Source organism: Euphorbia lathyris, chromosome 2 (genome assembly GCF_963576675.1).
Source record: "Euphorbia lathyris chromosome 2, ddEupLath1.1, whole genome shotgun sequence".
NCBI lineage: Eukaryota > Viridiplantae > Streptophyta > Magnoliopsida > Malpighiales > Euphorbiaceae > Euphorbia > Euphorbia lathyris.
The window spans coordinates 94,019,058-94,027,079 of NC_088911.1; the positions used below are offsets into that span (position 1 = coordinate 94,019,058).

Consider the following 8,022-nt stretch of genomic DNA (forward strand, 5'->3'; position numbering starts at 1 on the left):
GTTTCCACTGAGTGTAATCCTTAACTCCAGTCAATTTTCTGTCCGTAATTCGAGTGGTACCAACAGTAATTTCAGTTATGACTTTCTTTTCCTCACTCATTGTCAATCCAAGCAAATGACAATTACCACCAAAAAATCAAAGAACAGTAAAGGCACTACTAATAATTTTAACAAGACCAAGATAAAGTAGAGCAAATATAGCAGCCTCAATTGAACAGAAAAAACAGATCAGAAAAATGAGTCAAACCGAACACAAGCCGGAGCAACCACAAAGAAGGAGACTGACCGGAGTTGCCACAACGAGAAACTAACCACACAGACGGGCCGGAGATACAGAGGCGAGGCTGGGAGAAGAAAAACGGCGGCGAACGGAGCAGCCACGCGCCCTCACGTGTCGGCGAGTGGGCGGCGCGTGAGCCCTACGCGCGGCCTTTCTGGTTGCCGGAGTTGTGCGACCCGACAGATCGGCGATAGAGGAGTCCAATGGAGGGGGCGGTGAGATGAACGGAGGTGTTTGAAAAAATGACTTCCAACCCGGACCGACGTTTACCGTTCAAACTCGGAGAAACAACTTCTTAAGTCAAAATGCGTGGCTCTGATACCATGTAACCACACAAGGGTTATTTGAAAGTGTTTTTCTTATTAAGGCTAAAGGTATTACAAGTATATATATATATATACAAACAACCATTAATACCCAACTACTTACTTCCCAACTACTTACTTAAATGCCAGCTACTAACTATATCTAATTAATATTGTAACACCCCTTAAACTTACGTAGTATCTCGTTGGCCTCCAGAACTAGCTTAAAGTGACATGATTAACCTTTTAAATTCACATGGCAGAGCATAAGAGGATTTGGATAAATTAAAACACATATCACTTTAAACAAGTTAAAAGAGCCAACTTTTTAAAGAGAAAAAGCTGGAAGTCGGTTAAGAATAAGCTCTTAACATCTCAACTAGATTGTCATCTCAAGAAACTAAAACGCAAACTAGGTCCGAATACTATTAAAAGAATAGAAAGAATACAAGGATAATAGAAAGAACACATCCACTTAAAAAAATGAAATTGACTAGTCCCACAACAATTATCACTTATATAAGCACTATAGAATGAAGGGGAAGAATCTCACTAAAGAGGCTCAGAATAAACAGGCCAATAAATCGCTATAAGTAAGTTTAAGAGGTTAATATGTCAATTTAAACAAATTCATATAGTTAATAAGAAAATCTAGAGAGCTAACGAGACTGTGTGCAAGTTTAAACTATCAATCCAGTTGTTAAACCAAATTCAAAAGACTATGATGCATTAAGAAAAAAAAAACTTCTATATGTTGAATGTGGAGGATGAAATTAATAATATAATATTTAGCAATGATTAAATTAAAATTTATACATAATAGAGTAATATAAATTTTAACTATCTAATTTCTCTCTTCCTCACTTTTTATTTGTTGGACACATCTCTCCGCTCACCACACTACACAACTTTTATTTTCATTCTCTTTATATTTATTTTCACTCACTTATCACACTTCCATTACATGTATTTATACTTGATTTTGATGAACCACAACCAGAAGATTATGTTAGTTGTTAAAATCCCTTGTAAGTTTTAGATATTAATTTTAATTATAAAAATACTATAGAAATTTCTGGAATTAATGTTGGGAAAGTAAAGTCGGTGATGTTATAAGTTTTTGTACTTGCTAGCCATTCCAAGTTGCTTCTCTAAAAATTGCTTTCATAATCTTTCTCCATTCCTTGCTTAAGATTCTTCTTCGTATGTCGTAGGCTCCTTTACAACTTCTTCGATCAATGTTGCATTCACGTATTTAGGAGTTGGTTTTCTTTTTCTTCTTAGTGTCCTTAGCCAAGCTCTCGTTTGTCCAATCTTATTATATTGCATTCCCTTAGCAAACACGACATGTTTATGATTCTCTTTGTTTCTTATGGCAAGATTGAATTTTCCCACCAAGTTAGGATTGCAGAACTGCTCCTTGTTGGTCTGCCTCGGCCTGCATCGCCTTGACAGTTGTTTATAATAACTCTTTGTTGGTTATCTGTGACCCTCTAGCTAATATTTACAAGCCTTCACCAGCTTAGCCAATTCGCTCAAGCTCTTGACTAGAGCTTCCAGCGTCGCCATCACTTTGATGGTTTCCCTCTTAGTGAATTTTTGTTGGTTGAAAGCGTTTTGCTTACATATTCTAGATAGAATAGTTCCGCTTTTAACCATGTTCCCCATGTGCTCCACTTTCCTTTGTTGTTGTTGCACCTTGGACATCTCTGGTTGTCTATGCTTCACCATCTCATTGGGTGATAATACTTTATATAAACCTATTGACTTAGGCTTTGGTGGCAATGTTTCAGTTAATACTGATTGTTCACGCTTGACTTTCCTCCTCAATGGCAGCATCTCAGTCATTGCTTATTGTTTACACTCCACCTCATTCTTTGGTGATAATGTCTTACAAGAAGCTATTGGGCTCCTTTTGGAAAAATCCTTTGTCTTCAACTTTCTTGGAAGACACATTGAGTGGTTCCTCCTCCTTTTGTTGCCAGTAACAAGTGCATCCTCTTGCTTTTCATCTACTTTGGAGGATGTGCCTAAATCATATATCACTGGTTTTGCATTAGCACATGAAGCACTACACCAAAAACCTTTTAGATGACGATTAAAAACCATTATCCCGCAAGAAATAAAACTGTCATGAGGTTCGCTGCCGTCTATTGATGCTTCAGACAACTGTTCGAATCTGTCATCTGAAATAATGTCACACGATAATGACCAAATTGCTACCTGTCATTCAACCACGAATTATATGACAAATCATTTAATAATAACTGTCACCGTATTTATGTTCTCATGACACCATGTTTAAATAATATGTCAAAATATGAAGTTAAAATGAAGTTGTTATGTTAAGGGTATGCCGTTTTTATTTTTCTGACTGTCGTTGTAACGTAATTCACATGACATGATTTGTATTAAATTCTATTGTTGGAACATAATTAGTATGACAATTGGTTACCAGTTCTGTGCCGTTAGATAGAAAGTAAGATGACATTTTCTTATAAGAATTTTGTCATTGTTTTTTTTTGTTTTTACCTCTTCTATGAACCCATATATATATATAACCAAAGTAGATTGCAAATAATGTGCAAATAACCTTTATATAACAATAAACTTGTACATATGTGAAGATCACAATCCTAACCAAAGGTTTCTCATCACTAAGTTAACACTTAACAATATAAGAAGCCTAAACACTTAAACCTTGAATTTCATGACTTGTTATGCTCATTCTTTGCAGGTTTTCTTCCACCCCTTTGCTCCCTGCAACATAAAATACACAAGTTAATTGAGTGTTGATCTTCAAAGTAATAAAAGTAGATGCTTAAAATATGGCCAGCAAACTTTAAATGTTGAAGTATTCAATGAATTAAACAGCAAAGCAGTTGTCATGTTTCAGGTAATAGTATAGAAATGAATTTACTCAAAGTAAAAGCTGAAATTGATACGTACCAAAAGCATATACAACAGAGAAAGAGAGAGAATACATTTCAATGTTAAAGGATAAAATTTTAACATCTCCAAACATAAAAATTAAAATAAAAATAATATCATAACCTAGAGCAAAACAAGGTCGGTAGAAGGTATTTTGTGAAACATCTTAGCATGCCATCCCTATAAATTATCAGTATGCCAATCAATTGAAGCTGTTGAGGAGAATTGCTAGAATTTGGCATTCGATCTACAACTAAAACTTTACAATGTAGGGCAAATGAAAGCTGACCACACAGTTTTATTGTTTTCAAGTCCTCCACCAGTTCACAATACACCAATCTATCCCAAGCCAAAGACGAGCTGTTACTGCTTCTACCCATTTTTTTCTTCCTGCAACATATCCACCATAGGGTGCGATGGTTCCACTGGGAATTTTTATAAAACTCCCTGTAATCAGATCTGCACCTTGCTCGGTCTTTAGTAAAAATGCATGTTACTCCATTTATGAAGTAATATAGGTTATTAAACACACCACCATTGAAGGTTTAATTATTTAAACAATTCTCCATAACAATTGTCCACCATGACCAAACAGTTGGGATTCTGCATCTGCGAGTATATATTTGAAAGAGCATTATTAGGATAACAAATTGTCAACATTAGAATAAACAATTGAATGAAAGGAGTATCGACTACTGGTGATTGAGGTGAGATGGAGTATTAGCTAGAGGTGGCAAAATGACACACGACCCGATTACACGACACGAACACGACACGGATTTTTAGTGTTAGTGTTGAGCTTAATAGGTAATGGGTCATTTTTGGGTTGACACGAAACTGACACGCTAATTTTTGGGTTGTGTTAGTGTTGATATGTGAACCCGAAAACGACACAAAATGATACGGATATTGAAAATTATTGTTATATTCTCTTGTGTTTTTTTATGTCACTTTATTAATAAAGATAATAAAATTATAATTATTAATTGCAAATATTGATTTGAATTTCCTAAATTGTTATAAACACATTATATGACCCTCTAACATGATATTATCGAACTTTTCGATAATTATTGTTAACATACTAATCTAAAATGATATAAAATGTTTAAAAACAGTACCATATCTTCTTATATTTTTAAGAGTTGTTATTAATATATATGCATAACAAAATTACATGTAACCCGAAAACACGACACGGAATCGACACTAACCCGAATAGGTTAACACGACTTTAACACGAAAGTTTTTGGGTTGGGTTTGGGTTTACTCTTTCTGACACGAACCCGAAATGACACGACACGAACACGACTCGAATACGATAATTGCCAGGTCTAGTATTAGCTACTGGTACTGGATAATCATTGTGTGTAAATATTACATCATTGCTTCTTTTCTTTTGCTTTAGACATTCCATGTTCCAACTGCTACCTGAATTATCACTATCAAAATAGTGATGAACCTGATAGGCAAGCACACTTTTCCAAGAAGATACATAGCATTCCATAGTTTATTTATGAAGGCTTTATTGGCAATCAACCTCTCAGTTGACAAGTTAAGGTCCTGGATAAAAGCGCACATAAATTTAGCTAATTAAATAACATCTTATACAAGCTATAGAATGTCTAAAGACAATCAAAGTCAGATTAGCGGTAATCTCTTATTATAAAACAAATGCATCATCGTCTCCTCCCCATTTTGGTTTGGACTTGATCACCTCTGATGAGTATACTTCTGAGCCAACCATTGGACAAAAGGGAACATGTAAATAGATAAGCAAAATGTTTCATTATGCAGCAAAAGGCACCAGACACTTAATGAATCTATCAAAACATATCCATTGTCAAATTCACAAAACTATCCAGATTGACCATATATCCTGGTTTAAAAATAATCTTATTTTGGCGAATAATAAGCATTTTGGGGGCATTGGCACACCTCATCTGCAGCCTCATATGAATTATATTATAGTAAGACATATAATTAAGAAAGCAAACTACAACACCACCTAAAAAGACCAGATGCTTCCCTTGCCTCCATCTGACCCACAAAGCCTGCCTGCTACCAGTGGTATTGCTTTTCCACTAGGATGGAAAAAAACAAAACACATTAAGAAAACCTAAAGAGTTTATATTGTTCAACTGTTTCCACAATTGCTTTTTTCCACAATTGAATTGCTTTTTTCCACAATTGTCCACCATTGCCTTGACTTTAGTCAAAAAAATGCCTTTTTAGCACATTAGAGGTAAAGAAACTAATTTGAATTACACAAAATGTTAACAATAATAACATGTATTCAACATCAGAAACTGTAAAAACAGAGATAATTATACCTCACTATTATGGTATTAATTATAGAGCATTTAGATCAAAAGTAAGGATCATATGATATATTATAACCAAAGGTTGTCAATTATTTTTCCGCAGGAAAGAAGTTTTCTGCCTCTTCTAGGCTTCAGCTTCAAAGACCTTAAGACCAATGTCTTAGTCCAGTTCTCTTGGCTTCTCAAGGCTTGAGCAGTTGAGCTTAAAGGGCTTCAAGTACTATCCAGTTCAATTGACAAGCATTACTTTCGGGTCCAGTTCCAGTGTTGTTTTACTTTTAATGTGTGCATTAAGTAGTCATTCTTTCTCGCTCATAAGAAGTTTCATCTCATTAAAAAAACATGAATTGATCAAGTCATATGCACTTCACATTATTATATGGTTGAACTGTCCCTCAAAACAACATAATTACTACTACTTGAAATCAGCTAGCAGTTCTACCTACAACTGCACCAATGGTTTTTGTCACATTGGCTTCTTTTATCTCATATCTTTCCTCTATTAGCTTTACCCTATTTAGATAATGATAATTCAGGCAAGCCTCAACTAGTAAAAAGCACAGTGAAACATTTATTAGTTAAATCAATTTATTATTTAAAAAGAGGTTAAAAATGTGAAAGGATAAAGCTTTTGAATGCAAATAATCAAGTGGGCTACAGTTGAATACATACAAACAATCTAAACTTCTCATTGTCCATACACACTCCTAAATCAAACTCATACTCATACAGAATCTAATAAGATATTAAAGACTCATAGAAGTCATCATATAGCAAATGGAATATGCAAAAGCTTCAACGGAATTACCTGCACTATGCGGTCGAAGTACAAAGTTATTTGTGATAGTACAAGGTCAACTACAACCCAGCTTCTGATTTCTGATCTTAAACCTAGAACTGGACCCGCAGATTTCAGTCTTCAAAAGTTCAAAACCTTCTTAAGTTGGTCTTCATTAGAAGACCGATTTAGTGTCGCGTCCTTTTCGTACTAACAAAAATTTACCCTTCAAAACCAAGTTCAAACAAGAACCCTAAAAGTTAAAAAATCACCCGAATCATAAAAGTAAATAAACTAGAAAATTAAATTACCTCAACCCCGTACTTGATCGCCACACCAGCAAGAGTATCCATCTTAGGGTCTGGGAGGCCACAAGACCAATGGTTGAAACTGGTAAGAAAGAAAAATCAACTAAAGGAAGAAAATAGAAGTGTAAAAATTGGTAAGATACAACTTCAAAATTAATAGCAAGCATAAGGAACTTAACTTGTTCACGAGGCTCATATTGCTGCTGTCGTGGCTGCATCCATCGGGACTGACCGGTGGTGCATTGGTGCCATCCTAAAACCCTGAGAGAAAATAATAGATTACGAAACAATAAGAGAGAGAATGAGAGAGCGTGAAGAGGGAAAGTGAGGAGTTATCAATAATCAGACCTGAGATCGAAGGAGAAGATGAGAAAAATAATTAGGTTTTTCAGAGTGGCTTTTATACTTTGATGACAAGCACAGAAATTCCGATCAACTTCCGTTCCTGTGGAGGCGTCGTTGGGTTCGACGGGAGAAGCTCCGATGCCAAAGTCAGTAAGGATGAATAGGAAGGCAAACTGAAATGACAAAGGGTAAAGGATATGAGTGTGTACCTTGATAGCCTAAGGATGTAGGCTATATATATATATATATAGCTAGGAAGTTGTAACCTTCGGCAACCAGAAAGTCGCCATTAATGTTCCATTAATGGCGGTTACAAGTTATCCTTAAACATGCGGTTTAGCTAATTGATAGCTCATTAATGGCCTTTATGGCCGAGTCGGCTTTAGCTGTTACAGTGACGAACCAAGTAGATGAGGAGATTCGCCTTATAGGTTCGCCAGCGGATCTCTTTGAGCGGGATCGTGGAGATCCGCCAGCCGGATCTCCTTTGGGGATTAATACGCGGCGTTCTCTAGGTGAATATCCCTTTCGGTCCTCAGGATAATATCTCAATGTTATCAGAATCCCCCCCCAAAGTTCCCTTAAAGTCCTTTAGGGCTTTTGAGCTTCTGGGCGCCGTCATGATGACTTGCATTAATGAACACTCTATTCGATGCCAATCGTAGAGTGACACGTGTAAGGGGCGCTCTGTTCAATGAAAGAAAAGACGCCTTCTTCTTCCTTCTCTCTCTCTTCCTCATTCCATCTTCAT

At 35.9% G+C, this 8,022-nt stretch overlaps 1 long non-coding RNA gene across 8 annotated transcripts; it reads right to left on the reverse strand.

The window, feature by feature from the left end:
* Nucleotides 1–3,166: 3,166 nt before the first annotated feature.
* Nucleotides 3,167–7,455, reverse strand: LOC136218996 (uncharacterized). Of its 8 annotated transcripts, XR_010683998.1 has the most exons (5): nucleotides 7,106–7,244; nucleotides 6,930–7,008; nucleotides 6,649–6,844; nucleotides 3,806–4,125; nucleotides 3,167–3,345 (listed from the first exon to the last, which is right to left on the reverse strand). It is a non-coding gene; the product is annotated as an uncharacterized lncRNA (long non-coding RNA). The 8 variants fall into 8 exon arrangements; XR_010683997.1 differs by lacking the exon at nucleotides 3,806–4,125; XR_010684000.1 differs by lacking the exons at nucleotides 3,167–3,345; nucleotides 3,806–4,125 and adding an exon at nucleotides 4,132–5,079.
* Nucleotides 7,456–8,022: the final 567 nt, after the last annotated feature.